Source organism: Falco rusticolus, chromosome 9 (assembly GCF_015220075.1).
Source record: "Falco rusticolus isolate bFalRus1 chromosome 9, bFalRus1.pri, whole genome shotgun sequence".
Taxonomy (NCBI): Eukaryota; Metazoa; Chordata; class Aves; order Falconiformes; family Falconidae; genus Falco; species Falco rusticolus.
This window is the reverse complement of record NC_051195.1, coordinates 39,478,047-39,498,091: the sequence shown is the minus strand read 5'-3', so window position 1 is coordinate 39,498,091 and position 20,045 is coordinate 39,478,047. Positions and strand designations below refer to the sequence as shown.

At 42.2% G+C, this 20,045-nt stretch overlaps 1 protein-coding gene across 3 annotated transcripts in view; it reads right to left on the bottom strand.

Moving 5' to 3' along the window:
• SORBS1 (sorbin and SH3 domain containing 1) overlaps positions 1–20,045 on the bottom strand; it is a 173,209-nt gene that overhangs the window by 124,225 nt on the left and 28,939 nt on the right. For all 3 annotated transcript variants that reach the window (XM_037401282.1, XM_037401285.1, XM_037401286.1), the window contains one exon: positions 3,856–3,912. The gene's annotated coding sequence lies outside the window, so the exon portion shown is untranslated. The remainder of the gene's footprint in view (positions 1–3,855; positions 3,913–20,045) is intronic.

Genomic DNA, 20,045 nt, shown 5'->3' with positions numbered 1-20,045 from the left:
TTGGTGACACTGCAGTTTCAAAGCTGAAGGATGCAAGTTGAATGAAATGTCATAGCACTGGAAATGTCTCTATCTACTACATCCACGTCTGAATCAGGATGGAGTTTGGGAGCTCAGCACTATGGACGTGGGGCTGCGCTCAGCTACACCCACGGCGCCTTCTCTCCTTTATGTTATCTACCTCCAGACCCTCATGTTCACAAAAATTTAAACGACTATTTCAAATCTCAGCTTTATCTTTAATATTGGCTGAAGAGTCTAGAATGGTCCTGTCCATTTTTCACACCATTCTTGACATGACTTTTCTCTGGCTTTGAGTGTGTCATGCCCTGTGTGGAATTAACTGCGAAACAGAAACCCCGGTGGCAGATCGGATGCACAGTTTCAGGGACCAGACAAGAGCTGAGTGATTTCATCACTGACACCACACAAGCACTGAAGGCTCAAGCAAACAGGGGATGTATGATATCTTGGCCTCAGGGCCAATGAATAAAATATGCTCATGATAATGGAGAAAACCCAAGAGGGCAGCAGAAGTGTCAGGCCTTCATGTCATCCAGCCTCGCGGTAACGCTCGTGGAGACAAACCAACCACATTGCAAATTTCCATAACCTGTACAAACAGAAATCTTTGGGGTTTGTTCTCTCTGCATCAGGTTGCTCCTAATGGTGAAGCTGGTGATGAGTCTTATCCCATAATATCAACAATTTGCACACTGTTAACATGAAATTCAGGGATATGATGAATTGCTGTTGTGGCACGTTTGTAGGGCCTCTGAACAAGGAGCGGCGGACAGTGTTCATCCAGCCATCCACCTCCACAGCTGCATCCTAGGGTTAGGAGTTCTTTCCTATTAATTTTAATACAGTTTCACTAACAGCACTCTTGTTATTTTATCCTTGAAAGAGATTCGACTAAGAGATTAACTGAGAGGGTTTTCACATTTGTCAGTGTGCATTAGGAAAGAAAAGGAGCTATATCTGATGGAAGCAAGTCTAAAATTAAACAAGAGGCAACTCTATTAGGACAAATTCCCGTAACAGTGAAATCTATTGGACTTTATACCATTTCTTCAGTGGCATAAAAAATACTACACCACTTCAGTCATTTAAAAGTAGATTGGACCAAGCAGTACAAAAATATATTGCAGGGAATACAGCTATATCAGCACAGCAATAAAACAGATGAGCTAATAACTCTTTTCTCTCATTTTCAGGATTGTGCATGACAAGATTCCAGTAAAATTTATTTACCTGCAACCAACACAATTTTCAGAGTCCAGATTTGGAGCAAATTAACACCTCTCTGGGAGGAAAGGTGTGCACCATCTATCAAGTGAGCAGTATAACAGTTCTGAAGGCGGGGCAGGCAGGGACAAGGCAGCTCAGTGCAAGTGAGTTAGGGACAAAGACTTTCAGAAGGATCAGAACAGAAACACTTCAGATAATCTGCCCCCATACGACTGGAAGCTGAACGCTTTACAGAAATTTCCACTCAGTTGCAAGGGTTTAGCTCTTGAGAAAAACACCCAGCAAAACCTGGCTGCAGCTCTCTACCTATTGTAACAGTTGTCAGAAACACTTCTCTGAAGATATCATAATTTACATGAACTTCTCAGCTCATCAAATACCAGAGCTGACATGAGAGGATTTTCACATGAAATCTGTGTTCCACAAGGTCAAACTACTTAATGGAATCAAACTAAAATGGAGAGGGGACATTTAAACCGACTAAGTTAAAACCTCACTCCTTTTCTACCTGATCAGAGACCGGCAAAAAAAAACCAAACCACTTTTAAGCAGAAGAATGCAAACCTCCTGGTGAAGTCCTCATTGCATGAGCAATATTTTCAAATTAAAGTAACTGTTGTGTCACCAGCTGGACAAGTGGTACAATGCCTTTGTGCTTAATGCAAACTAATCTGAAGCAAAGAGAAGATGGAGATCCCTTTGTTGTTTTATTTTGTCTCTAAAGAACACAGCTTCAAGTATCCAAAGAAATAATCAAAAGAATAGTTAACTGAGCAACTCATCTCAATTCAGCGCTCACAGCTTGTAGGAACTCCAAACCTGTTGCTGAGAGTATGCCTCCCCCCACAGATGCACTGGTTTTTGTCAAGGAATACAGACCTAATTCACAAAAATAAATTTCTGTAGAAACCATAAAACTTCTTTCATAGCCATTTTGCTTTGTCTCTAGTTCCTTTAAAATGTAACAAGCTCTGACTCAGATATAATTAGAATAATTTGCATTCATTCTACTACTGAACAGATTTATGATACCTTGTATATTCACAGCAGAGTCACATCTTCAAAAGGTTTCGAGAATGAACTGCTAAGCCTTGGGGACTAAAAAGCCCTTTAAGATTGGGGTCAAACTAGGCATTTAGATTCAAAAATAATAAATAAATCCATTCGGAGACAAAGGCCTATTGTATACCACTCTTCCAGGAAAACCCATGGGTGGCTGAGAATTACTTGGGAAAACTTTGCGTAAATTAATTCTGAATCATTCTCAGTTCTTTCTTCCACACTGAAAAGAGGGGTCTATGGAGGGAGAAAAGCATTGTGAGTTCACACAGGGTCAGGGAATATCTGGCTTTGCAAATGCAGAGCTAGAAAATGCTCACGGTTCTTGGGACGCTGAAAGAGAGAACCAGCACCCTCCCTGCCCAGGGCTCGCTGAGAACCTGGGGCACCATCAGCTCCAGCGGCAAGGGCTGGGGGGTGGTACATTCAGAAGGTATGGCGGTGAGGACAAATCACAGCAGTCAAAGCTTATGTGGTGTGATAGTTCAAAGGAACCACTTCCCACCAACATCTGCTTGAAAGGAAGAAAAAACAAACAAACAAAAAGAATTCCACTGTTCCTTATCATACATTGCTTTCTCTGCTACCAGGCAGACACAGTCAAGCTGATGTGCAGAGTTCAATAGGAATTAGAATTTTACTTGGGAATTTTGCATTATTTTATAGATCTAGAAAATAATCATTAGGCTACATAGTTCTCTGCATTAGTTCAGAAAAACCACTGAAATCTCATGCTATGTTATGGGCTTTTACAGTAACATTTATAGAAAAACACTATTCTTTATTCTTAACTATGCAACCATGTGTTAACAATTATCACCACAAAAGCTATTTCAGTTCTTCCAAGTTATACAACAAACCAGACAGCAAGGACAGCTTTGAACAGTTGAACATCAGGTTCTTATTTATTATGTTATCCTATTTTTAGGTCAAAATTTTGCACATCTGCTGAAAGCACTTTCTCTACACCAGGCAATTCTCCTGGTAAAAGTGCTTCAGGTACTAAGCTGCTGAGGAGGAGCAGTACAACCCTGATTCAGTGCTTAATTACAAAACAAGACCTTCTTACAGAGAGCCAGGAAGACTCACAGCCTGGGCAAGGGAAGGACACAGCGCTTCCGTCATGCCACGTTATTTTCCCAGAATGATAACTGAGTTAGGGTGTAACCTTGGGGAATCATATTAATTAACAGTTTGACCATGATTTTGAAGTCATTGTAGACCTGCTACTAAATAGCTCTGTTCTTTTTCTGGAGCCTGTGAAACCAAGCATTTACCCATTACCAGGCAGCCTGATATTGAACATCACTTGCAACAGCCAGTACAAGCAGGATGGCCATTGTTCTACACATGAACGTGAATTCTCAAGCTTAGTTCTGATTCAATGCAACTCTCTGGAGAAGACCTTTGTGTTTAAAATACTGCATTCAAAAATCAAGGGAGTAGCCATCTCCTGCCAATACCTTTGAAACTCGCTTTTCTGAAAGTTTCCATACTGCACTTGAGATGAACACTAGGGAGAGTAACAGTGGGGAAAGTACATACCTTTGGCTGAGCTTGGAGAAAGAAGCCACAGCTCTACAGGTGTTTTCTGGACTCCTCCTGGAAAAGAAAAAAGCAGTAAATGTTACAAAACACCATAATCTAATGCAGCTGTTAGAAAAACAAACTATAAAATGCTCTCTCATTCTAAAATAAAAGAAACCACCATCCTAGGGTCTGCTAGAAAATTTGATGATTATTTCTAGCCCATCTACTTGAACTAAGTAAAAAAAAAAAGCTAAGAGTCACCATTTGTCTATGAATCAGCTTTTATGAGGCAAGAGCCTCTATGTCTATATGAAAGCCAAGGCAACATCATCTGTGTTTATTATTCTGTGAAGAGAAACAGTGCCAAACTTCCTGCAACACCCACTTCAGCTGCTGAAGTCCAGAGAACTGAATGTGCTGCTGTTAGCATTCGGAGACAGGAATATGTTTTGATGTAATACATCAGACACAGGCTTGCCTGGTGACAAGAAAGTAACAGGTTGCATAACAGGTTAAAAGAGAGCCAAATATGAAAGCACTACATGCAACTCATACAGAGTAACTTCTACTCATCACTTGTGGATTTTTTCAAGAGTGTTCTAAGCATTCTCAAAATACCACAGAAGTTGGTAAATAGTTAAAGTCTCCTAGCTTGTCACATTAATGACAGTCTGATTGATGTATACAAATGTTCTAACACTACTCTCACTATGCTGTGTTTAATACAAAGTTACATGTGAGTCAGGACTAGGACAAAGGTTCTCATGTACAGAGAAGTCTGCTTTACCGCTTTGGCCATCGCTATTTAGTCAAGTGTCTTCCTACTTGCCAAGGACACAGCCTGTGGATGCCTACACGTAGGGACACTGTGGGTGTGCCGCAGAGCTATTTCCCTCCTGCGGACATTATGCTGCATCTTGGAGTCTCTCAGAGAAGTGCCTCCTCCTGCCTGAAGAGGTTGGCCTTTGCCTGTCTCTTCCTCCAGGTCTCCCTAAGAAGCAACTGGGAGCAGAAAGACAGATGTGCAAAAGCTAGAGTGTTTAAATGAGATCCAAGCCCTGTAGAGGATCCGGTTTCAGGATTTCTGCTCAAGGTTAAATCTAGTTTTTTCTCACCTCATTAAGGCCATAGTGTGGGAAATCACCTGACAATCTCCCCACCTGCAACAGGCACCTCTCTGCATGTTTTGAAGAGCAGGTAATAGCAGCTGGGAATTCCATTTGCTGCTGCCACCACCAAGGACATACAATTAGAAATGCCAAGCAAGCAGCATAATTCAGCTCGAACTCTCTGAGCCCAGTGTGAGTGATAGAAGCAGGGCCCATGCTCCAAGCTGTCTTTAACCCTGTGGCACAGAGCCTCAGGACAGGCAGATCTCACAATTTTGCATCATCCTCGTATTTGGATCCTGGTAAGGGAACATTTACACCTCCTGCATACTCGCAGTGAAAAGCTGTCTGTTCTCAGTACAGGAGAAGGTGCTTTTTTTGTTTCTCAAATGGTAGATCAGTAGGTACCTCTGGATGGGGAGAAGACACAAGCCTCTCCCCAGTGGGAAGGGCACCATAGGATGAAAAGTATTCATTCAGCAGAATATATCGTGTCCAGACTTCCCTTTCTCATCCTGGAAGTTTTACATGTGAGTCAGGACAGTTGTAGTCCCAAAGCAGAAGGGAAAAAATCCAACATCTCTGCAAGACAACCTGTCATGGGGGAGGGCTCCCGCCTACCCTGGCAGGTAACCCCTCACATCAAACATCAGTCCATCGTCCTGTGCAGGAGAAGCCCTTCTGGGGAGCTCTACACAAGACTCACAGCACCCCACTGTTTTTCTACCCTACTGTTCCTTTCTCAGTTGCAAGATTTATGCACATGTTGATGTGTTCTTGTGGGTATTCCAATCAGTGAGGAATTTTTCCCTCCCCACAGTGTTGCTCTGGAGAGTAAACAGAATTCCCATTAACTTTTCTACTTCTTCCTCCTCAGAAAGCAACTTACCTCACCAGCTACTTGAACCCACTAGTAAGGATGTATGAACCCCTAAGTAAGGACTAGGGCTCTAGAACACCTCATCCCTCTTCAACCCACCTCCACAGGTTCTGAGCTTCATTTTCCTCAAAAGTCCATAGGATCAAGCCCACCACACTGGATAGTGCAACCCATGACAACGCTATAACACCACTGGCTATACCAGTCAGGTATCATGTACTACCACTGACACCCTAAAGCCGCTTTTACTGGCAGAGACATTTTGCCTCCGTGCCTAAGCTACCTGTCTTCCTGTGCCATTCAGCTCTTAATTTCTCACTTACTGTCTGAAGCAGGAAGAGTAACACTATCCTATCCAATTTGGGTGCTATGATGTGCTGACATTCCTACAGAGGAACTCTAATACAGAAAAAGAGAGAGGCACACTAGCAAATGGCACAGCTGTATCTTCCCTTTCTATCCTGTACTTACTCTGGATCAAATTCCCTACCCAACGCATATTTCATGCCCTAATGCCAGTCCTGTTATGGAAAACACATATTACGTGTTAATTTATGAGGGGCAAATGCTGCCTACAGGTTGCCTTTAATGTGTCAAACTTTGATTGTTTACCTGCAAAAAGCTTTTTGATTCAAATCCTGCCCTACCCTCAGCCACACTGCACAAACAAATGCCTCTGAAAAGAGAAACAAAGCAAAACAAAAAACCAGTCAAACCTCTTTAAAACAAAACAAAACAAAACAGTCCTGCATGTTTTTGCCTAGAATGTTAAGTCAAAGGCTGAGAACAGTAAGTGACATACCCTGATTGCAGCAACACTGCTCCAGGAAAGTCATGGACTTCCCAGACACCACAAGACAGCAACATGCCTAAGTATACCGGAGCAAATGTTATTCTGAATAGCAGTAATATTATGCGTTGCCATTAGATAAGTAACCCCAACATGAACCATTCTTATCTAATGTTAATCCAGAGCGCCAAAGGACTGTTGTTTCCATTGGTTTGCAATAGAGGAGAAATTCTTTGAGAGTCCAATTAAGTTCAATCACTAACACATGCTTCCTACAGATATCCCCAAGGATCAGGCACACATTGCAACTACATTCCTGACAGCTAGAAAGGCAGTAACAGCAAAATGAAATTCTGCTTTTAAACTGCTGTTTTACAGCTTGAAGAAACAGTATCCAGGATGCCAACCGCTCCCTGCAAAATGGTCTGGTCAGGGCAAAATATGCACAGATTTCCTTTTTGGCAAGCGCAATGGTCTAACTTTTGATTAGGTGGCAGCCATGCAGCTTCCAAAAAGCTTGAGCAAGACGAGAACACAGTATCTGAATTAACTTTTAAATTAAGTAGTATGCAAAATGTACAAACGTGTTCTGACTGCTTCACTGTTTTAGGGCTCCACACTAAATTAGTCATCACAGAGTGACAGAGTGGTCAGGGTGGGAAGGCACCTCTGAAGATCATCTCGTCCAACCCCTGCTAAGGGAGGTTCTTCTCGAGCAGGTTGCACAGAGTCGCATCCAGGCAGGTTAAGACCCACAAAGTCAGGGTGTGCGTGCTTCCACTGATGGTCTTGTTTTCGAAGAAGTTGTGAGCTTTCCCAAGAAACAGTTTTCTCGCTGAATTGCTATGTTGAGTTCTGTTCCTGTGCAATTTCTTAGCTGCAGCGTAGAAATAAATACATGGTTTTTTTATGGGGGAATGGGAGACTCGCTCATTTGTTTTAGGAATTTATTGCAACCAAAGTCTTTCAACGCTACCTGTGACAGAAAGGGTAAGAACATTCCCCTATTCTTTGATTCTGATGGAGCAAATGTTGTCCTGAATTTACTGCATCGACTGCTGAACGCCTGCACTCCCCTAACCACATCATCTCTCCAGGTGGACAACACGTCCTCCTGACCCGTGTCCTTTCCATCCCCAAAGCACACAGCTCAGCGATACAGAGGCAGGACTTCAGTGCTGCCCACCCCTACAGGGTGCCAAAGGCAATGTGGGGCTCAGCCAGGCGGGTGGGATGCAGGGATCAGCGCCAGGCTGTTCAACTCCACCTCGTAGCTGCATGCTGTGCCTTTTGATCAAGAGGGATCATTCAACTGTAGCACTATTATTAAACAGCTCACTCCCGAATATTGCAGGCAAAATTTTAAGACGCATGGGAACACGGGTTCTTCCAAAACGAGCTCCTGCCTTGTGAAACAGGCCCAGTGGGCTCTGAAGAACTTGGTACTAACCTGTACTATTTTGAGCACAGTGAAGGTGTTTCAAACTTAAGGTTTTATATAGATTCTGGAATGAGTATACTTTTTATCCCTTCCAGGGAAACTCTATGGGAGGTCCCTGGAATAAGCACTAAAACTTCCCGGAGCTGAACTCTGTAGCTCAAGCATGCTGACAAACAGGATCCATGTTTAAAAAACAATAATAATAAAAATAAAAAAAATCAGTGGTCACACTATACAGAAGTACATATTTATTAAGAAACAAAGAGCATGCATATCCATCCTTCTGCCCACAACAGTCTAACTCAGTCTCCATTTACGCCTGCAAGAATTATTCTGGCACATCAAAGGATGGCTGCTGTGCCACTTGAAATAATGTGAAGGCTGTCATTTTCCACATACCTCCTGTGAAGGAGAAACATGCCCAGTTCTGCAGTGTACGTGACGCATCACACAGTCAACACTGATGTCTGTAAAACCTGAGTGTGGGGGAGAAGGGAGGAAGGAGAGGGAACAGAACAGAGTGTCACTGCCTCTGCTGTTTTGGAGCACTTGTCCCTTTTCATCACGTATTAACGTAGTCCCTGTGGAAGGTAGTCAAGGTTTAACTCACAGCGTACAATGAAATTAAATCATTTTCCCCAACTTAGTCACTGACTTTCTGTGCCTTTTTAAACAAAAGGCCAGGAAGAGCACCAAGGAGCGCAGCAGCAGCAGCACTGTCTTCAAACAAACATGCCTTTGGAAAAAATGACTTAAGTAATTCAAAGAACAGCAGATCACAAAAGGAAGCTGATGATGAAGGGACACTTTTTTCCCCACCTCTAGCCTTATGAGGACTGTAATCCTAGCAACCAGCATTGTTCAGAAGCATGTGTGGGAGGACAGGGGGAAGAAAGGGTCGCATTGTTTATGGTACACAGACACAGGGACTGTGGCAGGAGCCAAATGAGGAGAATAACTTCTGTGTAAGAAAGGAAGAGTGAAAGGAAATGGGTAGGTAAGGACAATTGTAGGATTTGTACAGTACAGAAGAGAAACCCTTCCATGCAGGATGCAATTTCTTCCATGGAAAAGATGTTTCATCCATGGAGCTGGATGACATAACTCTTCTGGAATACCATGGAAAAGATGTCTCATCCATGGAGCTGGATGACATAACTCTTCTGGAATAGTAACCTTCCAGTGTTTGTTATCTGTGGTTCTGTTACTAGACGGGTTCCAGTTCTTATAATTAGCACATTATCAGCTAAAAAGTCAAAACATTCCTTGCATCAATCTATTTAGTCCTACGTCACCTTTATGAGATGGTCACCAACTAAGACTGCAAAGAATGTCTGGTGTGAATTATAAATACTTTAAAGGGTTTTCAAAGTATGAATACTCAACACTTCCTGAAAATAAACTTCCTGGAATAAGCTTCTGGGTCACTTACATCAGTAAGCCTTTCCGATATCCTGGCCATTTCCCCTGTTTTATAGCTAACAAAATGGAGGAGCACAGAGGCATCAGACAACTTTTATAAAGGCATCTTATTTACAAATCTAAAAGGCGGCAGTTGTTTTTTTCACCGGTTGTCAAGCACTTCAGATTTCACCAGGAAAATCACATCCCACCTGCAGAACGCTAAGAACAGTTTGAAAACCTATTAAAAGGCATCTAATAAATCCCACAGGATTTAAAACAAATGCCTACAAAAAAACCACTGCCTTCATCTAGAGCCCATACAAGCTTCTCTATGGACAGATTAAGGAAAATGGTCGTCTTGTTGACCTGCTTGTAGTATGACATTAATTACTCGGTCCACAAGTGTGAAAATACTTTCCTAGCTGCATTGTATCAGGACCAGAAATACAGGCAGAGCCCATAGTTTTTGACTAACGGCATTCCTTTACCACAATTACTTCTATGTGGACTCCTCCACAGCAAGTGAGTTCAACCAGGTGGCTGCTTACACATGGTTTTCTGTGGGCTGCCTCAAGGATGCCCATGAATAAAAGCAAGTCTGCTTTCAACAGGCTTAAGTCAGGTAGGCAGGGATCTGCAGCTAACAAGGAGTCCTAAAGGGTTCACACACAGCAAAGTGCTGAAAACCCATTATTTACAGCGACAGTATATTAATTACTGCCCTGAAAGTAATTTCATTAAGCCTCTTCATACAATCTAAATATTCACACCATTATTTGGTGGTATCAGAAAAACATCTAACATCTGGAAATGCAAGTTGCAGCAAGACAAAAATACACCAAAATAAAGTGAAAAAGGATCCCCAGCACTTGATGGAGCTGTGACAAGCATCCAGAAGAAACACGCTTCACCATTAAACTTCTTCATGTTATTTCCAAATGATTTTTGACACTGGAACTAGCTTTTAATAGATGCAAAGGAGATAAATGTCTCATTACCAAAAATAAATCCGTCTGTTAAGGATGACAGAGAGAGGCAGAAGCACTGCACTGCCTATTATGGTACTGAGCAACAGATTTCACTCCCTCTGCTATATGCCCATTAATTAAAAATCTGACAAGCTTTCCCAAGGAATTTCTGAGCTTCTTTGGTCCTCTCTTTAATTCCTTTATAATTCTTTGTATATATAAACATGCCAAGCCTGGAAAGAAGTGGGGCATGCACATAACTTACCACAGAGCTCTTTTTCTATTGCAATAGAAATACTGGTAAGGAAACAATAACAGACAAAAGGGGAATAATGAAAGAAATTAATGCAATGAAACAAATGTGCCTGCAGTTCCCCATCCAGTCACCAGAAGAAGCTGCTTAAAACACCAGCACCAACATGTTTTTCTGTCTAGGACAGAGACCTTCTATGTCTGTGCCAGGGCTAGATGCATTAGCTCCCAGTGAACTAAATCACTTTGCATTACAGCCTGTTTCATGAACATGCGAGACACTGCTTTAATAGGAAGTGGTAGCTTGCTTTAGCATTAACAGTGTCGCACACAGCCATAACGCAGTGAGGCCTTTGTTCTCTTTGCAACGTGTTGCCTTTGTAAAATTCCCTCCCTACAGTCAGGCAGAGTAGACATTTCATTCTCACAATTGATATAACATGGTCAGACCTCTCGCTCTGTCAAACACATACACACTCCCTCATACATAGCCATACTCACAGATTTTTGCTCTTTCTTCTTGTTCTCCTTTGATGAGATAAAAATCACCCCACAAAGCAAAACCACACATCTGCGCAATCAGAGCAGTTTCTGTTCAGACCATTGTTACACCTTAAATAAAGCCGCCTGGAAAAAATTTCTCTGGGATATTGTTGCTTATGAGGTTCAGAGCTAGGCGCACATGTAAAAACTGAAGCATAGGCGGCCTTCCACCGTACCATACAGAAAATGCGATCCTGTGTTTTACTCAGCTATTCATCTGCCCTTTAAAGCAAATCCAGCTGAAGCAATTCTTTGCTGGCATGCAGGAGGGCTAGATAGCCTAATAAGTCTCCTCCACCTCTAAGCAATTCATGCCTTGCATGGCTTGTTTTTATTGACTTATCTTACTGGCTCTTTATGGGCAGCAGCACGTACCTCATGCAAATGCCAAGACATCTCTTGCTTTGGGATGCTATTGTGCGAATGCAAGTAAATTGGAATTAAAACAAAAACACATCATTTCATTTCTGAAGGATTAAGTCAATATCCTCATGAATATTTTTTATATATCTAGAGAGGAGGTTCAGCAACACCACCCCACAACCACTCCATTAACCAATCCAGCCCTTCCAGTTCAGGGTCATAGGCTTTACTGCTCCTGCTTCACCACAGCTGTTATCCGAGCTGCTCTGCAAAGATTAGAGCTTTAACACCTCCAGCAGGGATTCCCAGCCACTGAGGCAGAAGTCGTGACACCCGAGACAACCAGCACGACAGAATAAATACGTGTTCTGAATACATCAAACTGTTAAGAGTGAAAGACTCCTCTTCATCAAAACCACTTCCTTTGTGCACCTTTTTACCTCAGCAGAGACTGATTGTGACATTTCAAGTTGGCAGAAAAAAATGCCACATTTGTGGCATTAGCTGATGAGCTAATACAAATGGGGGCAGCTACGAGTCTTCCTAACACAAGAGGAACGCTAATTCTGAGTATGCCTTAAGGAGTTACTGTAGCATCGACACCAAATCACAACATCTGTTAACATCACCTTTCTGACTAAAAGATCAAGCAATGAAACTTCCACTTCCAAGCCAAAGTGCAGAGGAAAGAAAAGTAAGTAAATATTCAACCTGTTACCTTGAAAAAAACTTCCATGTTTCAGCACTAATCCACCACGTGAAATTCTTCCCCTAAGTCTATCACCTGGAAAGGAGAAGCAGCCTGAGTGAGAGCACTTGAGAAACAGAGCACTCTCAATTTCTAAATTTTAACCATGTTAAAATGACCAAGCAAGCTGTAGTTTTAAAAATTAAGCAGCAAAACTTGACTACAGGAAAGGAAAGTCTGCTTTCACTGCTTGGAAATGGTCCTGATTTTTTTAGTGGGAACATTCAGTAGTACATGTTAATATTTAACTCTGTGTTTTTCCAATATTACACCAGTCTTCCTCCAGGGATGCTGAGGAAGGTACTGGCATAGCTGACCTGTTACTATCCTTTAAAAGCAAGAGAAGTGACCACTACAAAAAAAACAGCAACAGAAAATACAAGATAAAGGAGAAACGTTTCTGAAAAGAAAGTTTCTGTATTACACGTCACAAGAACATCTTAATGAATCAGCAATTCACATAGACAGTAAGCGATGAAAAAGATGTTAATAAAACCCATCAGCTGTCCTCCACACAGCTGTACTTCACACTACTGCTTTACTTGGTCACTTGTCTTTCTGAAAGTGCAAAGTCTCATGATAACCTTCAAGCACTGGCCAGTGAACATCTGCTCTTTTATCTGTGGCACTGCTGCTCCAACTGCCAGGGCAAACATAACAAGCTCAGTCAGGGACATCCCAGCCACCCTACTGCAAAGCGTTTGCACTGTCTAGTTTTCTCAAATCTTGTTATGAGACACTCTTTCCTTCTGCCTGCCCATTTTTCCTCCCCCAGATGTTGTCCGAGTTTTTCCTTGGTTTTTGAGTTAGCTAGAAACAAGACTTTAAAATTAAATGCTGAAAGGAATCTGCCCACACTCACAGTGAGACATAAGGAGGAAACAACCGGGTGTTCGGAGATGGTAGCACCTGCTGTCCTCTGGTGAACACGCATCCCACATCATCCCTTGTGCCAGAGCATGGGGCATAGGACAGTCACAGCCCCTTTCTCCAAACGCACTGCGCAAGAGGACACTGTCCTGACATTTCTAATGGCAATTAGTGGTACCCAGAAGCGACCACCACCTTTGGAAGGACAGACGTGTTGTTTTGGTACTTTAAAGAATCTGGGTGGAAAAAGCCATTAATGTTAGAAAACACAATGAGCGAATACAAGTTGGCATGCATTTCCAGATGCCTGCCTCATTGTTACAAGATGCAGAAGGAAAGTCGATACTCCTACAGACAGTAAAAACCTCATCGTATCAGTGCCTTCTATCCCCCCACCATTCTATTCACCATCTTTAAGTGGGAGATGTTCCGCAGCCTTTCACACTTGACCTCTTAATTAAAGCATGGTAAAATTAGCATCTCAGACACGATAGATCCTTTACCCACCTACATCAGTAATTAAACTAATTCTCAAGAGAGCAAGAACATTTGTTATGTGTAATGTAACTTTAGCTGGGGTATTCCAAAGAAGGAAAAAAAGCTGATGTAATAAATGCAGTCATTTATATTTTAAGGGAGCTATTGTAAATGAAAGAAGAACACCTGTGACAGCTTGAGGGGGCCCCAGCCAAATGAAATCTTTTGTGTCACCCAGGGACAGTACATTGCATATGGCCTCCCCATCTCCAGCTGCAATATTGAATAACTAAGTGGTGAAGTAGACACGCTTTATGCCTTCTCTGACTCTCAGATACTGGCACCATGATCTGCTTTCAAAACTGATGAACTGTACCTTATAGTAATTTCATACTAGTTCTATGTGAAAAGCAGGATAGGTCTGAGTAGGTCTAAGGTCTTTCCCAGGGACAGTGCAGCATTTGTGAAAATCCTAGGAGACTTTGACTCACGACTGAGACAAGCCTAGGCTATATCAAATGCAAATAATTGAATAACCATGTAGAAAGAGTTTATGTGCTTAAAGATGAAAATTACACCTTATCAGAGTGGCAGACTTCCATATTCTCTTCATGCTGATGTATAATGGACCAAGAAATAAGAGAAAGTTCAAGAAAATAACTAAAAATGTATACAGAACCAAGGATGTATGGAGGATACTTGAAAAGCTACAAGAGCACAGAACACAAAACCCATTCATTTAGGAACCATGACTGATCACTGACATCTTCTGAAGCTGAAATCCATGTCTGAGAGCTTGAGTTTGTGCTTGAGCCTGAAAGCACTAAAAACACCATTTCTGTTGTCAAATCTGTACTTACTTGCTCACAGGGCCCGTTACGCAGCCGAGGCGTAACTGTTGAGAAACGGCCTGACAAAGGTCTGCTTGCCTAAGCAGTGACAAGGGAACTTTTTCTAAGGATTTCTCTAAAGCTGCATACGGGCAATCCGGGCCTCACGGAGCTTCAGAGTCCTCCCAGCCATCTCCTCCACTCAGGGTGTAAATGCGTAGTGTTCCAATTATAAGCAGCCAGCATGCATGCAACATGCTGTCTCTCCCCAAAATACAGTCAAATCCACATCAGGTAAGGTATAAATTTCCCCAGTCCTTCCTTGCTGCATTACTAAGCAATTAAACAAACTACAGTATACACTGTTAAACCTCAGCCTAAATCCTCATCCTGAAGTTTAGCTGATCTCATGATTCTTCCACTCGGAGCTACTCAGTTGAGACTGGCTAACTGCCTGTCAGAAAAATCACACCAAACCCCACCACACCACACCAACACGGTATTTCAGAGGGAAAGAGAGCAGCAACCGTTCCCAGCTTTCAGGCCTGCGGTGGAATTTCAACCACCTGGACGAGTGAATTACGACTTACTAAGAGGCATCCCGCAGCAGTGCCTATACCTGTTTCTCAGAAGGAAGGGAAGAGAGACCATATAATGTTGTTTTGATATAAGCAATAATGTTGACTGGGGAGGTTGCTTTTGGCAGGGTTGTTGGGGTTTTGGTGACATTGGTGGTGGGTTGTGGAGTTTTTTTGGTTGTGGTTGGTTGGTTTGGTTTGGGTTGGTTTGGGTTTGGTGTTTTTGTGTTTGTTGTTTTTTTTTTTTTTGGGGGGGGGGGGGGGGGGGAGAGGTGTGTTTTCCAGGGGATTTTGGGTTTTTACACAGGTAATATGTGTTGGTATTGAGGTCATGCCTTGATTTTTAATATAAAAATATAAAATATATTTTAAAATATATAAAAAGTAATGAATCAGTCTCATACAATTGGTAATATAACAACCAAAACAGTTAAAAATCAAACACCAATGGCAAAGATTTTTAAGAATACACTTGTACATAAGAGTACTTGAAAACAAAACACTTCCCCTAGATGTTTTAAAGCCTTCCCTCTCTCCCCCGTGCTGCTAAACTACAAAAACCAGGAGCTCTTTCTCACATGCAGAACCCAAGAGCCATCTCCCCGAGATGAAGGAGGCTGTAACTTTTGCTGCTTGGAAGTCTGTACTGCAGGGACTTGTAGGCTGTCTGGGATTTATCAGCTGTGGCCATTCCTCCAGCCCCCACGGGAAACACACCCACTTCTGCCACCAGTATTAAACATCTGAATGCTTAGCACAGGCTTACCGAAAACTGAGTAATGGGCTCAGCAAATTCAGCCTTGTGTATCTGAGAATTGCTCTATCACTGTTCATCCACATTTCAGGCACACAAACAAATCAGGGTTGTTGAGAATTGTGCAAGAAAGTTACCAAAATATTAAGCCCAAGCAAAACACTGTGAAGAAAAATACTTAAATTTCTGTTCTATTTCAACTATCTTTTTCTTGACTTGCACCAGTTTCTATGATTAATCTTTAAAATGTCGCTAAGGAGATGAGACAGCTAAATGGTCATTGTCTTAAGTATACACTGAACATCTCATAGCACAGCCAGTTTATTCCAGTTCTGCTATGCAAAGCAACAAATACTGAGCACATGACAGCTAAAATAATCAGAGGCATTCAGTTATGAATAAACAAGGCCAAAGCAGAACATGAATATAGGAATTGAGGATTTAAAACCTTTTATAAAAGGTTGTTATAAGCCTATAGAAGGCAAAATTGACTGGGCAAGTTCCCGTCATATCCAGGGCACCATCTGCAAAATGAAGAGAACATTTTTAGAAGTAACTAAGACAACTTATTATGGTATTAACAACATTAATTGGAGTATATATAGGCTCAGAAGACCAGATCCCCAACAAGTACAGTGAGACTACCTTCTGAAGTCAATGGCTTTTTTTGAAAGTTTCAGATGTGAAATGACACAGTGAAACTTGTTCCTAGACCTTCTGACATATAACGGTAGCCACAGATCATAAGTTTAATAAATAAAACAATTTCAGTGGTCTGATTAAGACAATACAGATGAAAGTTCATAATTAGCCAGAAGATTAAATGCTTCCATTTATGTACACACAGGAAACTCCTTCAACTTCACAGAGGGTACCATGGCACAAAGAGCAAAATTCATCACTCCAGTGTCCTGGAAGGACTAGTTCCCAGCAGATGCTTCTAAGGTCATGATTTTTGCAAGAAGCATCCCCAAAAATGCTGGAAATGAAAGGGAGAGTAATGTTCCAAAACTACATTGCCAAAAATGTCACTGTCTCCATCCAGAGGCACTCGAGTGCATTAGCTTTGAGGTCATCAGAACATTTCTGGTCTGTTAGAGAAGGAACAGGGGCAAGAGACAGTAATCATTCGCTTGAGAAACTCTCCCAGAAATTTTCTTGGGACCAAAAAGGCATTAGGCTTCCCAGTGTCACCATATAGCATGCAACCTCCCCAGAAAACTTGGTCTGAAGGAAAAACATCCTGGACTGAGCTGCACAGAGCATTTTAAAAAATGTATAAGATAAAGTAATCACTGTGTACAAGGCAGAACATAAAACCTGAAAAGATGCCCCGAACAAGTCTGCTTAGGATTTTATACCATCCTCCACCAAAACAAACTTTCACAATTTATGTTCTACCTGACTGCAACTGCCCCATCTCCAGATGGCCCTGACTACCCTCCTGTTCACCAGCAACTAGCTCTTCCCCTCACCTTCCCTTACTGTCTTCCCTACTGTAATGAAGCCAAGTGCCAGGGCTCTCCGAGGAGACAGCTGCTAACTGTTATCTACTATCAAGCAGACTGTCACAGCTTGTGTTAGGTTCCCCATACATAAACCCTGCTGTCATCAGAACAGCACAGTAGGACGACACACCATGTCCAGGTCCCTGGAGAGGGCTGGAGGTCCCGCACCAGGGAGACGGTACAGAATGAAGACAATTTTGCTAGTCTTCGGGCACGAAAGAAACTTATACTTTCAGCGGGGTTGGGTTTGGAGGACAGATGGACCTTTGGTCCGTTGCTTTACAATACTTTCAACTAAGTCAGGTCAAGGGCACTACCTTCAGGACAAATCATGTCCCACACAAAGGGATAGGGCATTCAGGATGGATGCCATCAGCATGGAGGCACAACATTCCTGCAGATTACACTTCTGAAGCTCGAAGAGGAGGGAGCTGCAGGTACATGTACCCTTGTCATTACTGCAACCATCAGGCGTAGGACACTGTTCACTTTGCCAGCTCAGCAGTGGATATGGATAGCACTGCAGCCACAGCTGCAGGCAGCTCAGACAAAGCTGGTGGTCCAGGCAGGAAAACAGAGTGAAAGCTCAAAAAGCTAGTGCATTCGGAGTGCCTAGTAGCTGACCTGGAATCTGATCTAGCTCTACATGGGAGGGGGTGTAGTGGGAAGTCTGAGGCAACACACATATTTTGTTTCACCTCTTGCTGCTTGTTTTCTGAATCTCCTTCACCTCTTCTCAAATAAAAACTTCAGGGCAGGAAGCAACTTTCTTACTATTCCTAATCCTTGAAATGATACTTCAATGAGGTAGCACTGAATGCTTGTGATTATATGCTAATATCATTATTAGATCCCAGGTAATCATCACTTCAAGACAGCAATATTGTCCACTTCTCCTATCAGAGACAACAGCTTAAGAACTTTGTACAATTTGCAGTTTCCTTGTTACTCTGAGGTTGCCAGAAAATTAAAATCAGGGTAGCAAAACAGCAGTATTTTTCATTAAAATCCCAAGGAGTTAATTACGTAAATACTGTTATACACTGCACTTCACGATCTTTCCCCAAGAAACTTGTTAGGCCCTTTTAGTAATGCACAAGCATCATCTTATTCCCATGAAACGGAGGAAATCGTGTTCAGCACAGCCACAGATGTCACCGTGAGGTGTTCCTGCACAAAGATAACAGGGACCCACTTCTACACATACCCAGTAGCAGAAACTGGCCTTTATTACAGTTGCATGTCCAATAATATCAGGAAGGATAAAATATTTCATGAGGACAAGGGCAACGGTGCTCTGTTCAAGGGCTTGTCATCACTTCCGATTAGAAGCTCAGGAACACAAAGCCTGTTTTCACTCCAGAGCTGCAGGCAAAATAGCACCAGCCTCAGTGATGCAAGTGAGAAACAAAACAAAAATGAAGGAGAAAAGGAGGAAAAAATATCTCCAAATTTTAAAAAGCAAGGCTGCCATGTAATCACACTTCCACAGTGAGAAAGAAAACACTTCTAGCCTCCTTTAGGGGCTGATCATACAGGCTGCAAAGAAATGAGAACATATTTTTCATTTTTTTTCCCCAGCATTGTTTTTCATCCAGGTTAATTACATTAAGATATAGGAAGGAGCTAAAAAAGGGCAGAGGAGCAAAAACAAGTACATTTTCTCCTCCACAGCTTAGTAACCCCAGCCTGGTTTCAATCTTTTGTAACTACCGGGTATTACTATGTATTCCCTCAGGAAGCTAGGACAGCCCTAATTAGTCTATGATAATGAAAGATACCTTTTAACTGCTATATCCTTTCCACCACATACTGGAGGCCATCGGAAATTTTCACAAACTAAAGCATGCATGGATTTGACCCAGCCCAGCTGTGCCTGCATTCCTATTAACCCTAGTGGCCCATGGCCACCAGCTGGGACTACCATATAATCCAGGCACACTGACAGCGAGAGGACACTAGGCACCAATTAAAATACCAGAAGCTATCATTGCTGTGAGCACTACTGCAGCTTAGGGAAGGGAAACACTACTGTAGATAAGGCTTGCAACTTCTGTGGATGTTTCCTGGTTTTGCCAGGCTATGTTAAAGCTAAAGAAGAAATACAATAAAGAAAAAAGTGATCTAAGTTAACCATTTTTTAGTTTGAAAGCCAAGAAAATAGAAGTCTTTCCCAACAACACCCATGTGCTCCTCTTGAGCATTTTGTGCCTGAACCAAAGCGTATAACAAGATCCCTATTTTTATAGCTGAAGAACACAGGAACGGAGCTTCTAATTTAGTTGCAGTTCTTACCATCACCCAAAACCATATCATCACACCCACACGGGCACCTGGAGCCAGCTTTAAAGGCCAAAGAAGGTGGTTCCATTTTGAAACGTGATCAATTCCATGACAGTTGACAAGACCTTCAAATACTCGGAGACTACCAGCGCCAAGAGAGGGGAAGGCTGCAGTGCCAAAGACCACACTGGTTCTGTTTCACAAAGGGAAGCTGGGTGACCCTGTGGTGAAGGCTGAAGAGCTTGACTCTAGCTTCCTTGGAAGGAAGCTCTCTGAATAACTTGGACAAGTCATTTAAGCTCCTAGCACCACCCCCCATCTAAAATTTAAGGCTAGCATTGATCTTCTACCTTGCGGCAATATAATAGCTGAATCTGCAAAGTGACAGTGACTTAAATCTAAATCAA